The sequence below is a fragment of the Varroa jacobsoni genome, unplaced genomic scaffold (genome assembly GCF_002532875.2).
Source record: "Varroa jacobsoni isolate VJ856 unplaced genomic scaffold, vjacob_1.0 scaffold_75, whole genome shotgun sequence".
NCBI lineage: Eukaryota > Metazoa > Arthropoda > Arachnida > Mesostigmata > Varroidae > Varroa > Varroa jacobsoni.
The window spans coordinates 60,117-73,287 of NW_019212977.1; the positions used below are offsets into that span (position 1 = coordinate 60,117).

General features: G+C 41.1%; 1 long non-coding RNA gene across 1 annotated transcript in view; it reads left to right on the plus strand.

Annotated features, from left to right (window-relative positions):
- Window positions 1-2,952, plus strand: part of LOC147753949 (uncharacterized) — a 49,415-nt gene extending 46,463 nt beyond the window's left edge. The window contains exon 2 of the long non-coding RNA XR_015312140.1: window positions 1,414-2,952. This is a non-coding gene — a long non-coding RNA (uncharacterized LOC147753949). The remainder of the gene's footprint in view (window positions 1-1,413) is intronic.
- Window positions 2,953-13,171: the final 10,219 nt, after the last annotated feature.

Here is a 13,171-nt window from a genome sequence, read left to right on the forward strand (position 1 = left end):
TTAATCTGATTCGACCTGTTCCATCGCTCCATTCACCAAAGCTTTCTAATTCAGTTTCATTCAGCCGAGCTACCGACTGGTCCTGGCAGGTCTCTAGCAGGTATTGGGCTCGTTGCCACATAAACAAGGGCGAACGTCGCAGGTGGGCAAACAGACCCATATGGTATTGTGCAATGTTTATAAATGTATGATAAGCGGAAATGTTTTTTCGACACGTCTAATATTTGCAAAAACCGGCCTTTACGTAACTTGTTTGTTGTTTCCGTTTTATCCAAGGTCGTTCAAGGAGCGTAAGTCTAACCCAAAGAGCAGCACTGACTGGAGAATTGATTAAATTAATTGACGGGTATTTTAATCATACGTTTGGATTATGTTTTTCTAGTCCTAACAAAATGTTTATTATTGAGCCATGTTGTGTACAGGATCGCCCTGTGTAAGCCGTCTTGCCTGTTGCTTGAACCTGGGGGTTCTAGTAAAATCACTCGGCCGTCGGATTCTATTCATTCGAGATACCTAGTCAGTGATAAGTACGATAAAACGTAGAGCAATATCGGAACTCTAGATAGAAGCTGTGGAAATTATTTGCTGCATTTTGATGTGTCTTGAAGCGATTTTAGGCGCAAGCTGTCTACAGCATCCGTCCGTTGAGTCGACTAAACCCAAATGGATGAATGATGTCCTTATGTAAAGCGTGCGTAGGGCACTGAGAAAGCGAAGTTGAATACAATACAAAATTTATATAACAACAATAGCCCTCGTAGATAAGATGTAAATGGCTTGACCTTTTGTCAGCAGAAAAATTAAATATAACCCTCTCGTTTTTTGCATTTCTATTACGCGATCGTAAATTTGCTTTGGGTTTTTATTCCCAAGCAAATAACAAAACTAGAGATTTAAATAAGGCATTTAATAAGATGTACATTATGGGCAGTCCAGTAAGGGTTTGATTTTTGATCGCGGTCTCTATTTAATATTTCTCTTATTCAAGAATTTCATTATGCGTTTCTAGCAGATATCCGCCTTGGGCAGCTACAACTAGATAATCTGCGGCCACCATATGGCAGTCGTCAAAATGTATTTTTTTTGCGACGATTTGGCAATGAAAACAACAGAAAAAAAGTTACGTTTAAATAGGAAATATGGCCAGCTATGCCATTGTGAAATTGATTTAGGTAGCTCCAATATTCGCTTATCATCCAAAGTTGACTAAATACGTCTACACGTTAGTTCTTATAGAACGTAACGTAGCTTTTTGCCGTTCACTGTAATATACGATGCATTCAATCACAAACTGCATAAACCCTCGTTCACCCGAACCGTTACTACAGATAAACCTAACACACCTAGGTGCAAACATCTATTCGTCGACATTTACCTAACTGATGACAATTACAAATATTTGCTCTTCTTCAGGTAATGTTGAAGCGAACCGGGCTGTTGTCTGCGGGTACAAGCCTCCCGACAGTGAAGATGTTATTAGCAGTTGTAATAATGGCCATGTCGCTGTCTTCTGCGGACGCTACTGTAGGGATGGCTTGTATGCTCGATTATCGTGTTTCGTCAGATGAATTTCCCTAGGCTCACAGATATCCACACAAAGGCGCACTGCACACAAGGTTTACCCATCTATCTCAGCAGAAATATCATCTGCATGAGCGTCAACGGCTTCATTATGACGCATACGTGCCTACTATTGAACGTTGGGTTAGTCCACTTAGTCGACCGACCTGAAGTGACGTTTTTTGGCTACAGCTATGGAATTTTTTTCGGGGGGTAGGTAGGTAGGTGCCATATGGTTACTCTGTTACGGATACAGTCTCCGGGGATTTCCGTTCCATAGAAGTTTCTCTTATGGAGATTTGGTTATCCTAACGATTGGTGGTAGCGAAGCTTGTTGTATGCGAGGTAGAGGTTAGCGTTTAGTAGAAAATAATACGGATGGTTTGAACGTACGGATCAATGACTGTGCTTGATGTGCAACGGCGGCGCCAGAGTTAGTGCTCATAGTACTGTTGTCCCGTTCGTGCCGTCGCAGGTTTGGTCTATCTAAAAGCTGATAACTTTGGCAAAGCTCCTAGAGAGAATTTTTTTCACGAGGTTTGATTAAGCCTTCTTACAATCGGGCGCAACAGAGTAGTGCCTGTCTAGCGTGAGCCGATCAGGACGGGGTACGAGTCCCAGTTCCAGCTCCAAACTCCGGCCAGTGGACTTTATTTCGTCGAGGCCACTACCCACCTATTCTTAATTCCTCTTTCATACATTATTCTGAGAGTCCGCTTTTTCATTAATAGCATTACAAACTACTGTTACAATTATACTGCGTAAAGAAGACGCGCTGAAAGACGTTGACGTAATTCTATGAATACGATAATATCGATTGAAAATGGAAGGATACGATAAAATTGATGGATTATAGTGTTACAAGGGAATATGCTTCTGAGAGCCATAATACAGAACGCAAATGCTGACTTTGGTCGCAACCGAAGATTAGATATCAACAGTGAACCATAGTGTGCGCCGGGGAAAGCAACCCTGGCGGTTTCGGCATACGGCTTGAACTGTGTCAGTGTGTAGGTATACGGTACGCGTATACCTACACACTGACACAGTTCAAGCTCCTTTCAGTGTCGTATGAGGCTTAGCGTCGAGGCTTACTAGAGTGGGTAGCTCTCGTCAATTAGACTCAAGTTATCGAAGTTTACAGCGCATAGTATTAAAAAAGTTCGGGAAATTCTTAGTTCGTTACCTGCGTTGTAAAAGCTTGTCGCATATGGGAATAGTATTGATCTGAAGACGGCCGGAGTACATATATGGCTGGACTTGTTCAACTGTTCTTCACTACTAGTAAAAGTTAGCCTATCGAACGTATATAGGACATGCCAATAGCTTTGTTATGTTCAAATTGTAACGTGAGTAAAACATAATAATAAAATGTTATTAATTTTATATAGCTATGAATTTATGTTAAATATACTCTAAATATAAATATATATAATTATTACGTAAGTTCTGCAGGGTATTTGGGCCAGCTTACGCTATGTTATAAGCATGGCTCATTCGGTGCAGATATAGAGCTCTTCGGTAACTTTACTTTAAATCATTGCAAAGAGAAATTTTTGTTGTCGCGCCTTCTACTACTATTTCTTTTGTGGTAGATAGGCCGGACCTTATAAGGTGTGTTAAGATAATGCATACGTTCTTTTATTTTTAAATATAATTAGTTGAAAATAATACATGGACAATGATTAATTTTCGACAAACGAAAACTTATGTTAAAATACCACTAGAAGTACGAAAATGTAGCAGAAGTACAGTATTACAGGTAGCTTTAGGAAAATTTACCTACGGGGCTTATTAAGCTGGATAAAAGATGAGTTTAACACGAATGAAATATATTTATATTCAATACGTTCATGGAGCAAGCTTTACCAGCCAAGAGAGTTATTAGAAAAGTCGCTGCAATGTATCCATATGATGCAATGATCAATTCGTGAGCCTGGCATCAACAAATCAAGAATCCATCAGATTTTAACACACAGCAAATGGAAACATTGCACTCAAACAAATATACATTTTATCAATGGATACGATTTGGATCGAAGAAAACAATTTTTACGAAAAACGGTGAAAAAATAGGAACAAGGTACGCACTCTTTGGGAAAAATTGTTTTGCGCTCATTAAAATTAAATAGCACAATTAATCGACATAATTTCATCTACTATTAGAAACGGAATGTAAGTTTACCAGAAATTAATACGGTGGGGAACTTCAAGAAGATAATTAATTTCTCATATCTGCTTACAAGGAGACTGAATGTGTTTTTGCGTCATATGAATGTGGTACCCAATGAATAATAGGAATTTAAGGGAAAGCGTTCGACTGAAATGGCATGCAGGATCCTACTTCTCAACATCAAGCCAAATTTTATATAAGCCATAGCAATATGCCTACGCAGTGTTTTTAAACTTTGAAGCTGCCTTCGACTTTGCCCCAGGGAATTTAGTCTCAAGCATCTTCGTCAACGTCGGCCTTCTTTCGAATGTGCTTAACTAGATACATGCGATGCTGCAAAAGCACAGGATTACAATGGATAATGGGGCCTGGAAGATGCCAGAATTCTCCCAGATTACAGATATAGCTCGGGCTGATAACTTAAGTCGTCTTCTTTTCTTAGCTTTGCTTAGAGATGTGGGCCTAGAAATATGGTGTGTTCGTCCTCTACACAAACGCTCCAGTTATTTCGAAGGAACAGTTGTTTCCGTGTGCAGCAGGTTTTAATCAGTCCTTGATCTGCCGTTTCCGAATAGCTATAGCCCTAACCAAAACCGGCGCAATGAGATTTAGGAACAGGGGCAGAATTGCGCGTCCTAATACACCGTTTCTCCAGCCGACCGCTGACATTTTTTAACCCACTCACCTACTGAGCTTTGCTGATCTCATATAATGGCTAAAGCTTGTCCCAGCATATGACATGAAGATACAGAAGGGCCTTAATGGCTTCGTCTTCAATATTTAGTTCCCACCGATTGTTCCTCTGAATCATTTTGCGTTTTTTCGACCTTAAAGCTGTGTTTGCGCGAGCTAAATCGGGGATGATTCCAGAGTGGAGAATCTCGAGAATTTAAGCTGAGCAAAGGCCTCGTTCCCCAAAAGAGCCTTGGGATTGTACCGGATAGCCCTTAACAGACTTGTTACCCCCTGACGGTCATGGCAATGTTCGTTGAAGACCTCCTCTCAAAGAAAGCCTGGTGAAATTAGATCAAAAATATGTGGAGGTTGATCTCGATTTGTATCAAACGGGAATCATGGCGGACGGCTGGTCCGCAGAAGTTTGACCTATTGATTCTCGCTGTAGTGCACGACTTCTATTATCGCCTATCTAAGGTGCAGGGGCTAATGAATATTGTGCTTATCTTAGGCGTAAGCAACCCTATGATCTCTATCACGCTACTTCCTGCCCATAGATTAAATCGCTGGGCTCAATAATTAACCAAAGAATGGCAGCATCACGATGTCTAGTGCAATCATTAGTAGACCCTAAATAACCCCATGAACCCTAGATCGACCATTCTAGCAACCGTCTTATAACATTAACCGGACCCGTGAAGCCATCTAATGTATGTTACACGGTAGCATATAAAGTTTAGTATGATATATATATTTTTTCAGTGTCACTTTAATTATTTGGAGTGTTATCGGACAAAGGTGATTAATTTCATTCATTTGTTTTAACATACAGACTTGGACACTGCAGGCTGTTGCAACTAGTCCACCTTCGCCTACCATATTGCAGACGCATGAGTTTACTGCAACGCTTTGGCCATCAAAGCTGGAGAAATGAGCAGCGAACGAAATACGTCTGAGTAGAAGGAATAGCTACATCTGTCCGAAGTGGATTCTAGCCGGTGCCAAATTTATCTACCAGGCAACCCGCCTTGTTTTGTTACTACTAAAATGGATTGCTTTTATATATTCTTTCTTATAGGGCACAATATAATTATATGGCGTACGCAGTCAATTCATTCCCCAACTGCGTAAAGCCTTTTCCATGCTGATCCGTTATTACAGATAGGCTTACCGTTGTTTTCAAATAGGCATCGGTTCGGCAATATTAACTCAGTTGCTAGCGACCGAAATTGCTTCAACTAATCTTAAGGCGAGGCCGATCATCGACGTAAGAGGGTTGTCCATGAAAAACGAATACTCGCATAAAGTCCCGGCTAAAAATAGAGCTATCATTAGCTTCTGTAGACTTCTTTATTGTAACGGCTATTCGTATGGTCGCTAAGCTCACTTCATACGACTCTTTCGTGCATGTTACAGACGCCCACTAAGGAATCCGGTACCATCTAAGATTCAGCCGCTCATCGTACTCATACGTATACATGTACGCTTTCCGCATGTCAGTCAGCGGTCTCATCATTGCTACCTAACATAAAACCGAATACATCTGACCACAACGTAGGTAACGAGCTGATAAAAGCTATCAATAGGGATCCTTTCCTGATCTGTTATTGTCTTACGATCTTCGGATGGACAACTTCCATAATATTGGCTGGTTGCTACTAGAGTTTCTTTTACATTTGTGTGCTACAGATGACGACCATTTGCCAAGCCAACTAAAGACCGCCGGCTGTTACCGAGTGCAAGTGATTTTTTCTCTCTGAGGTCGAGGTTAACGTCCACTAGAGAATAATTCAGACAGTTTAAGCGTATAACACGATAGCTCATAGCAAAAAGAATCATTTCAGCTGCTACTGCGACTTGATAACTTCGTAATTAGACAGAGCAAAAGAAATAGGTATATTAAAAAACTTTAAGCGAAATAGGAAGTTCGATGGATTGTCTCAGCAAGGCAGCTAGGATTCGTTAGCAGTACGAAGAACGTCTGTCAAACGGAAACTAGTACCAAACACTTTTTTCGTATCTCCTTGCCTTAATGCTTGGCAGCACATCAAGTACTAGAGATTTTCAGGTCGTTAGGATGACGTCTACGTGCACGCTTATACATCGCTGAGTGCAAAAGATCTTCCTTCATTTTTGCGCACTTGTGGAGTGGCCCGTTCAAAGGCTTCTACGGGGTTCCAAATAGAATAAATTGTAGTACTATAAAGTAATGTGCTTTTGGGATTTAACCCTTTGAAAGACCGCATGGCGCTATCAACAAACAGGTTTGCCTCCATTGCTCCATCCAGAATTGCATCCAAAGCTTTACCATACTCCCTCTAAATCATCACACATACGCATAGAAAAATGCACGGAGTAGAACGTCCCTTATTTAGTAAACAAGCGCTTTGGCCTTTAACAGGCCTATGTCGTGACTTCTTTAACGATACATAGGAAGTATCTTAATTGTTTTGTTAGCCAAGATGGTTTGAATGAAAATATTAAGTTCGTGCGCGACCAAAAATATAAACAATAACCTAAAATCATATTGTAAATATTCGGAAAGGCAGTTCCAAACGTTTGGCCTACACATACGAATGTAGTCGCAGACAGACTCACTCATAGCCATTTACATCATTGTATGCTCCTTAGCGTTACAACTTACGAGAATGGCCTATTTAAGTTGTCTCGATTGCCAGCTGTGAAGGACTTCAACGTGCGACCGCTTTCTCTAAAGGTAAGAAAAGCATTCGGAGAAACCTCAGGTCATTATATGGGTTGACCAATCGAATTGACTTGACGACAGGTGCCAGCCTTAATTTACACGGAACCCTAACCTTGAAAAATGTATGAAAAATTCTCTCCGGTGTAATTTTGTATAAGCGTACAATATAAGGTGCATAGGTGTACTGATGGGGAGTTTAATTATAACCTGTGAGTCAACTTGTTGTTGAAACATGAGTGTGGAATTAAATCAGTTACGTGGCGGTTAACATCTTTCTGTTTGGTGCGCACATATTTTACGCAGAACCCTCTAAGGGTACTTTATAAATTTGACACGTAAATATTTAATCGAGATCTACCGTTTATTAGAGTTTCATAGTTTACATTTTACGATTTCGGGAAATAAGTTTTTACAATGCGCCTTAGACGTGGGGACAGTTGCTTTCTGTGCTATATGGCATTATGTTTATGTAAAAATCCGACGTTACCAGCATAATTAGCTAAATCGTCTCCGTCATTATTAGCTATGTTATGTAAAACCTACTTTTGAGCGAATCCGATATTGACTCAACTAGTAATGCCAGCCTACCTCTAACTTCATCTGGTTAATGTAACGAAAGCGTTTTGTCTATGCTCAGCCAAATCATACTTCCCTGATTTGTGTTTTTGTGCCGGGCATAGTAGGCGATGGTATTATAACGGCTGATTTGATAATAAGTTCTATGAGAATGTTCGAAACGATCATTCTAACGTACACGATAACTCCGTGTTCTATAGCATTTGAAGCAGAGGCACGTCGGTGCCAAGCGGCTCATCCCAACATGGTGTGCCTGCCTATAGTTTGCAGTACCTGAAGTGGCCGTAAGTGGACATGCTTCCAGTTCCTTCGAAGCTCTAGAGCGACTTGTAGGATCATTTGTGTTTTTCGTCGACATCGCGTCAGATACGATTGGAGACTAAAAACGACAGTTACTGATTTCAACTTATTCATCACCGCTGGTTGTTCGAGCAATGATAGGAACATCCGCTGACTAACTACTAAATGACAATTTCGATGATTCAGGAGTGACGTTAAACGTAAACGCTAGCTTCTCCCACCCGTTCGGTATAAGAACACGACTATCATTCGCAGCACTGGCTCAACAATCCGAACGATTCCGTCTTATATGCAAGTTATGTAACAAGAGCATTGACGGTTTTAGTGAATACTATGGAAAATACAACAACGTGTTTCACGCGAACAGGAAGGCCATTGAAAAAAACGGATCCTACTGAACAATCTGCAAACGTGTGTACAATGTGCCGACGGCCGTTTGAATAGCTGAGCGTTTTATAGAGCGCTTGGATAACACTCTATTGAATAGTCATATCACGTTTTTACTTCATCGTATGAAAGCACCGGAACGTCAAATGGCTAGCTTCAGGCGCATAAGAACACAAGCGACGAGAAAAAGCACAGCGAATAACATAATAGACACATCAGCATCGCCGAATACTCTTTCAATAGCGACCCCCCCCCCGCCAAGTGAGTGCTGATATTTGGAGACAACATCGAGTCCCTTTAGCCTGCCCTATGGGAGCTACTGGTCAAAAAAGCCTACGAAAGTAGGCAGTAGTGCCGAGAACGTGAAACCAGAATGTCTACGACTGTAGTCTCGTTGGGCATATGCAACGTTAAAGAGGTTGCAAATTTTCCTAAAGGAGAAAACAAAATTATAATACTTTTCCCTTATACATAGCCATACAAGCTTCACCAAGGATGGATATCGACAATTTCCTTAACTTAAGAAGCAAATAACTATCTCGACACCATAAGGGGCCAGGCAGCAATCTTATCCCAAGCAGATCTCGAAGAATGCATCATAATCGAAAGAGACAAACTAGCGTTGGTGCTAAAGATCTTTGCATCACCGCTAAGGTTGATATAGCCAAAGTCCGAATTCCATGTAATATCCGCAGGTCTTTTTCGATCCTAAGACAACCAATGACATCCTCTGAAATAAGGCAGCTGAACCGTATTCGCAACACTATTGCTGCCTATCATTCAGATATAAGCGAACGATATAGTTGTGGAAGAGACGTAATTAAACAAATCGCTTGCAACGTGCCTAAAAGATTTAAGTTCTTTTTAAAGGTGAAGACTAAGAAAACTGATAAGAAAATAACGGAAGACCGCCAACAGGAAACGCTCATAGTTCCAGTAGGAGTGAGCAACACGTCTTGTCAGCCTCCTCCGCCATCTACAATGCATCAGAGTCAATTTCAGACGACAAGCCCTTTCTAACCAATGTCGCGCTATGACGTCAGAGGGGTTTATCAGCTTTCCGTATATTTCAGAGCGCGCCAGTAATGACCCCGAGAGCGGAGTTGCTTATCCCCCATACCCCGACGATTAAAGATTCTGAGCCAAGCGCTGATTGCTATGAGAACACATATCCCACTTAACTGCGGCGTCAACTGTGACCATGCAGCCAGTAGTCCCACGCTCGCCTATGGAGCAAGGAGCGCAGACGGAGCCTTGAAGTACACTAAGAGCCGTGCATTGGGAGTCCAGCAAGCTGGCGCTGCTCGCACCAAACATCCGAAATGCAGTTGACAGCGTGCTAATAACAATAACCTAGGCTAATAATTTTTCGAACTAGCAACGAAGGCTACTTATTCCGGCCGTCCTTACGGCGGGGTATTAGTCCTTTACAACGCCTAGTCGGAGATCTCGCAATGTATCTAGTCAAGGTCATAGTCGAGTTATCCAGATGGCGTATAAATGGATGGCAGAACTTAAATAGGTTTCGTGGATGATAAACAAATCTGAAATTTGTTGGCAATCTTATCAGTCAAAGTCAGGTCATGTCTTCAATTTTTTTGCCGACACATTGTCTCTCGCCAAAGATTAGAATGCGCTTTGGGCTTCTACGTATTCCTGCTTTCTCAAGAGATCTCGACAAGTGCAAACGAAATTCTGCAGAAATCAGCATTGACTTTTTTTAGCACTAGAACGATAAGGAATGACACCTGGAAAAACCAGATCGTTTAAACCGCCAATTTTGCGGTCCATCATTGGTTTTCATCATGTGGTGATAATTGCCGATGTTTAAAATTTAGCTAGCTCTGTGGCATACGCCGTGCGGTATAATGCCCCCAAGCACACTCTTTAGACACAAACCTTCCCGGCGACGGAGATCTACTGTATGATTGTTTGTGAAGCATTCTTAACGCAGTGTTATGAACCCTGTATAGTTGAAGTGGTTATATATGTATTGTGATAGATCGTCGACAAAGGCAAATAAATTCAGATGTTTCGTTTGATCATACTACCTTTCCTACCCAAAAAAAAAAAAGGATATTTTTCCGTCGAGTGTGAACTCATTGTAGATTAGTGAGTAGTATTATCCTAGGAAGCTGCTCTTTCCAAAGGCGAAATTCCGAGCTTGGTCGAGGGCTCCGAACATCGACGGAGAAGGATTTGGTTGTACAACAGCGGCCGTATAGCAAAAACACTTACTGAGAAGCATAGACAATCGATTTGCTTTCGTCTGATTTCGATACCCGCGTAGACAGATAAACAGGGCCAAAGACGCTCGACTAATCCAGTTTTCGTTTCCTCAGCTCCAGAAAGTCCACTAAATTGTGTTTGAGTTCTGTAGAAATCGCATTTGAATTATAGAGCAACAGTCATACAACTGCTACGAAAAACGAGTACAGAAGACGCGAAATGACATGAGACCCGAAACACAATGGCCGTTGTAATTATCTAACATAAACTACCCTGCAATATCAATACGAAATGTACGCTATGGTAACAATTGTGACGCATAAGATTAGTCCTAATAACAACAAAAGCAAGCTACTAACGATAGAAAAAAAACACCGTTATGTTTCGATTGCTTTAGGAATAAGGCGACCGCTTGTGATCGAATCGAACGCTACGTTTATCGGTTTCGTGTATTTTTTCGTGTTTGGGGCGCAGTTGTGCGGCATTGATTGCTTACGGAGTTGATAGAAAGACCATACATTTATATCAGTACCAGTAATACAAGAACAGTATGAGTGGGGCATAAGTGCAAGCATACGTTTCGTACGCTAGTTTTATGCTAATAACCAATTTTACACAGTCTGCAATCTGACTGTACGTATTTACCCAGTTCAAAGGCAACCATTCAATAGCGTCATATAATGAATCGGAGCGAGTAAGCTTCTCCCCACCATAACGTCTATGATAATGCTGCTAGAAATCATTCATCCATTTCTATTAGGCGCAATTTAAAATAATTCTACGTCCAGTGTCGTATCGCTTCAGACGGAACGGATCGTTCGTCTGAACGAAAATGTTCAGTCTGTCAAAATTAACGGTAGATTATATATCAATGATTTGTTGATAATTTTTGGAGAACTACTGCTGCTCGTGACAGGCTGTACCGTTGCATTTTATTATAGCCGAAAAATGCCAACACTCAATTGCTTACTGCAGGACGATATAGTTACGAAGAGGCCATTGTAGGCCAGATACCAGAAGGCTCGTATCTTGGCAGGTTTAAATTGAACGCTTATATAAAGAGGGTTCAAAGCAGGTTATGATCTCTATATTGTAAGTGCAATTTATAATATGAGACAGGGGTAACATTTTGCTAAAGATGTCCTATTAAGCTGACGTTGATTTATCTCGAGCAAAGCTATCGGCTCGCTTTCTTACTCAAGTGTTGTCGTCTAACTGCGATTTTGAGCCTTGTTTTATATTTGCGAGTTTTGACTGTGTATCATTTGTAACTAGCCAGCTTGAGTAATATCGTGGATGTTTTTCGTCTTGTAGTTAACGTTATCCTGTTGACTCAAGCTACATAATTTCTATCGGACAAACCTTCCCCAGGAAGCTACTTGACAAGCGCGACAAGGTTCAACACCGTGATCTGGCGAGATTTTCCATCTTGTTTTTTCGCTGGGGGTGCAGGGGGCTTGACAGGTGTTTTGCGATTCATCAGCTAGTGTTTAACTCTGTCGTGGACATGCTGAACTCTGTCAGCTGATGGACATATAGGCGCAATACCTTGCACTCGTATTATGTTAACAAGGTGAGGTCACTTCGTTGCGCCGACAGCGACCCGCTTTGTGAGCGTCACGCTAACGGCTGGCCCAGCGTATTTGTCATAGTTTCAAGCATTCGTACATTCAAGTCGTTGGACCATCCTTTCATCATCGTCATCGACGCTGATATCGTTGACGTCTGATACCATAGAGCATTTTCGGCTTAGTTCCAGAGAACAGAACTTTTTGGGCTTCAAGAAGTATGCTCGCATTGAGAGCGCTCCAAAACAATTGACAATATTTAATTGTTTCTTTCGTTTAGGAACAGCTTCATCTCGTATTCGGAGCTACTCGTAGCGCGATAGCCAAACCTGCCAAAACGCGGCCATCTTAAAAGCGTGACACGCTAAAAATAATATAACATCCAACAACAGGGGCTTTAGTTTATATCTGCCCTAGTAAATCGAACATAAAATTCGAAACATGCATTCACCATACAAGAGAGGTTACCATTTGAAAATGACTCAGATAGGCACATACAGTAATAGGAAGCCGGATACTGCCTTAAGTACATTTTATTATTTTGCTCCAATTCTATAAGTGATACACATTTAAAACGGCGTGAATTTGCCGTAATCATTACATTAATTAAATAGTGAAACAAGCAAAAGTAAAGGATGCAGCACAAGAATCATTCAGAGCTCTCTGTGATTTCAGCGTTTGTTTGTTTGTTTGTTAACTCGTATCTCTCCATTACTTTGGAATTATGTCAAGAAACAATCTGAATCATTAACTTAAGGACATGGCTCTATAAATTAAACAGAACCATTAGAGAACCATCGAACGTTTGCCTAACCGCACGACAGTGCATAGCAATTACGATTCTTCTAGAGATAGACAGATAGACGCAAAAACTTACATGGCTAGATGTAGGACCCAGGTAAGAGAGTTATTCAGGCTACCTAGCTCAACAAAGCTTTTTCGGTTTTTGTTGACCTGAGAATTGTCCTTACCCTCTCTAATAGTCTGGCTTCAATTTGA